Consider the following 4,291-nt stretch of genomic DNA (forward strand, 5'->3'; position numbering starts at 1 on the left):
ATGGCAGAAAGTGAAGAAGAACTAAAGAGCCTCTTGATGAAAGTGAAAGAGGAGAGTGAAAAAGTTGGTGTAAAGCTCAAGATTCAGAAAACTAAAATCATGGCATCTGGTCCCATCACTTCATGGGAAATAGATGGGGAAACAGTGGAAACTGTGTCAGACTTTATTTTTTGGGGGCTCCAAAATCACTGAAGATGGTGATTGCAGCCATGAAATTAAAAGACACTTACTCCGTGGAAGGAAAGTTATGACCAACCTAGATAGTATATTGAAAAGCAGAGACATTACTTTGCCAACAAAGGTCTGTCTAGTCAAGGCTATGGTTTTTCCATCGGTCATGTATGGATGTGAGAGTTGGACTGTGAAGAAAGCTGAGCACCGAAGAATTGATGCTTTTGAACTGTGGTGTTGGAGAAGACTCTTGAGAGTCCCTTGGACTGCAAGGAGATCCAACCAGTCCATTCTGAAGGAGATCAGTGCTGGGTGTTCATTGGAAGGACTGATCCTGAAGCTGAAACCCAATACTTTGGCCACCTCATGAGAAGAGTTGACTCACTGGAAAAGACCCTGATGCTGGGAGGTATTGGGGGCAGGAGGAGAAGGGGATGACAGAGGATGAGATGGCTGGATGGTATCACTGACTCGATGGACATGAGTTTGAGTGAACTCCGGGAGTTGGTGATGGACAGGGAGGCCTGGTGTGCTGCAATTCATGGGGTCACAAAGAGTCAGACATGACTAGTGACTGAACTGAACTGAACTGAACCTTAACTATATATTCTTGGATAGAAGATAGAAGATCTAAATTTTCTGTATGTTAAGATGTATGCATACATTTACTAATCATAATTTTCCACCTTTTCCTGTTGGGATAGAGAATGCTCACTTCAGCCAAGAGACTGTTTCTCAGATTTGTCCTTCTATGTGGGCTCATTTTTACCTGGTGTCTGGAGGCCCTTAGAACACACAGAATCACATGCCTTATGAGCATACTGCTTTGGGCACAGGAGGAAATCTATAAAGGGTATCTTGAAATCTTTACAAAATATATGCTGGGGTACCAAGAGGTTAACATGCCACAGTTTGCTGTTACTTGATGTTTGCTAAACAAGTTATCGCTACTTGACTTTTGTTAATGAAGGGAACTCAGACTTTATGAATTTTTCTTCTTCAAAATATTATTCTTGTATCAAACAAAGGTAGCCTAGGTTGAAATACTGCCACTCATAGGTTACTAGAAGTGATTTAAGACTAGAATTGTTTGTTGATTTTGCACCACTAAGTCACATTTCTTGGGCCAGTGTATTGCTGAGCTGAGAAATGAAAGAAAGTATTAATGTAATGTAATCAATAACATGAATGAGAACAGAATAAGTGTGGGTTACTTGTCAGAACTTGATCAATTGTAAATGTTTCAAAATATGTGCACCTAAGCCAACCAATAATTTTTGCTGAAGCTCCAGTATTTTGGTCATCTATGCGAACAGCTGACTCACTCAAAAAGTCCCTGATGCTGGGAAAGCTTGAAGGCAGGAGACAAAGAGGGTGTCAGAGAATAAGATGGCCAGATGGCATCACCAATGCAATGGACATGAACTTGGGCAAACTTTGGGAGATGGTGAGGGACAGAGAGGCCTGGTGTGCTGCAGTCCATGGGGTCATGAAGAGTCGGACATAACTGGGTGACTGAATAACAATAGGACAAGATTAGATGTATTTCAAAGTTATTAACTGGTATAGGTATAAGGCAAAAAGCAAAGAGGAACTAAAGAGCCTCTTGATGAACGTGAAAGAGAAAAGGTGAAAAAACTCGCTTAAAACTCAACGTTCAAAAAAACTAAGATCATGGCATCCAGTTCCATCACTTCTTGGCAAAAAGATAGGGAAACAATGGAAACAGTGAGAGACTTTATTTTCTTAGGCTCCAAAATCACTGTGGATGGTGACTGCAGCCATGAAATTAAAAGACACTTTCTCTTTGGAAGAAAAGCTATGAAAAATCTAGACAGCATATTAAAAAGCAGAGATATCACTTTGCAAACAAAGCTCTGTCTACTCAAAGTTATGGTTTTTCCAGTAGTCATGTATGGATGTGAGAGTTGGACCATAAAGAAGGCTGAATGCCAAAGAACTGATGCTTTCAAACTGTGGTGTTGAAGAAGACTCTGGAGAGTCCCTTGGACTTCAAGGAGATCAAACCATACAATCCTAAAGAAAATCCACCCTGAATATCTATTGGAAGGACTGATGCTGAAGCTGAAGCTCCAGTACTTTGGCCACCTGATGCCGAGAGCCAACTTATTTGAAAAGACCCTGATGCTGGGAAAGATTGAAGGCAGGAGGAGAGGGGATGACAAAGGATGAGATGGTTGGATGGCATCAGCGACTATATGGACATGAGTTTGAGCAAGCTCCAGGAGATGGTGAAGGACAGGGAAGCCTGGTGTGCTGCAGTCCATGGGGTCACAAAGAGCCAGAAAAGACTGAGCAACTGAACAACAACAATAGGTATAATGATATACAGTACTGATTACAGATATATGTTGTTATGTATTAGGCAATTCAATAATTAAACCTTATATAGAAAAATGTTAAAGATGATGCAAGGATTGGAACCATGAGGATGATGTGCAGTGTGACCCCTGAAGTCTACTGATAGAATGAGCAGTGTGCTGCCAACTGGGGTCATCTGAAGACACAGAGCTGTGCTCAGGTACACAACTGAGCAATGATGAACATAGCATATAATGAGAATGTAGAATCTCTGCTCAGGATAAATTTCTTAACAGCATGAAATAACTGAACTGAGTTGATAAGTTTTGATACAAATTTTTATCAATCTGAGTTTGAAACAATTCAGCCAGGCCTTTCAAAGGAATTCCCTACCTACAGAATCATTGACACAACTAAATTTACCAGGGGAAGTTTAAGAGCAGCTAAATTAAGTTAATGTGATCAAAAGACTAAGGGACAGTTTACATTTATACAGCATCTAGAGGTTTAATAAAATTTAATTTATGGCTGGTAAAATAAGAAAAATAGCTGTAATGGAGGACATTGCACATCACTGCAATTCCTATCTCCCCTCAGGCCTGCTTGTATCCTTTGGTACCAAATAAATCATATTTCACAAAGGCCTTGAAAACTGTGATTGTGACTTTAAAGAGACTTGAGCAGATATTTCACAAAAGAACATATAAAAATGGCCAATGCACACCTGAAAAAGGGCTCAAATCATAAGTCTTCAGGGAAATGCAAATTAAAAGTACAATGATATGCCATGAATACTCAATAAAAAGGCAAAAATGGAAGAGATGACAGTATCAAGCGTTGGTGAACTTGTGGGACACGTGGAACTCTCCTACATTGCTCCTGGATGTATAAAATGATACAATCACTTTGGAAAAATATTTAATAGTTTGTTTTAAAGTTAAACATTCTCTATTGTTATGTACTGAATGTCTATGCCCCTCCCAAATTCATATGTTAAAGTCCTAACCCCAATGAGATGGCGATGGGATTTGAAGATGAAGCCTTTGGGAAGTAATTAGGGCTTAGATGAAGTCATGAGGGTGGGGCCCTCATGATGGGATTAGGGCTTTTATAAGAAAAGACACTAAACAGCTTGCTCTCTTTCTCTTTCCTACACTCACAAAGAAGAGGTCATGTGGCAACAGCCTTCAAGCCAAGAGAAGAGGCCTCAGAATAAATCCACCATGCTAATGCCTCAATCTTAGACTTCTCAGATCAGAACTCCCCAGGACTTTGTAGCCTCCAGAACTGTAAGAAATAAATTTCTGTTTTTTAAACCACTCAGTCTGCAGTATTTTGTTATGGCAGCCCAAGCACAGTAATACCCCTACCCCACAATCAGTTGTTCTGGTCTTAGGTATTTACTCAAGAGAAATAAATGAATGCCCACCAAAATATCTGCAAACCAATGTTCATGGCAGCTTTATTCATAATAACTTGTTATTGTTGCTGTTCAGTCACTCAGTTGTGTCTGACTCTTTGTGAACACAAGGGCTATATCTTGCCAGGCTCCTCTGTCCTCCACTATGTCCCAGAGTTTGCTCAAATTTATGTCCGCTGAGTCAGTGGTGCTACCTAACCATCTCATCCTCTGCCACTCCCTTCTCCTTCTGCCTTCAATCTTGCCCAGCATCAGGGCCTTTTCCAGTGAGTCAGCCCTTTGCTTCAGGGGGCCAAAGTATTGGAACTTCAGCTTCAGCATAAATCCTTCCAATGAATATTCAAGGTTGATTTCCTTTAGGATTGACTGGTTTGATCT

General features: G+C 40.5%; 1 pseudogene; it reads left to right on the top strand.

Annotated features, from left to right (window-relative positions):
• Positions 1 to 4,291, top strand: part of LOC102409934 — a 742,713-nt pseudogene that overhangs the window by 27,536 nt on the left and 710,886 nt on the right.

This window comes from Bubalus bubalis, chromosome 9 (genome assembly GCF_019923935.1).
Source record: "Bubalus bubalis isolate 160015118507 breed Murrah chromosome 9, NDDB_SH_1, whole genome shotgun sequence".
Taxonomy (NCBI): domain Eukaryota; kingdom Metazoa; phylum Chordata; class Mammalia; order Artiodactyla; family Bovidae; genus Bubalus; species Bubalus bubalis.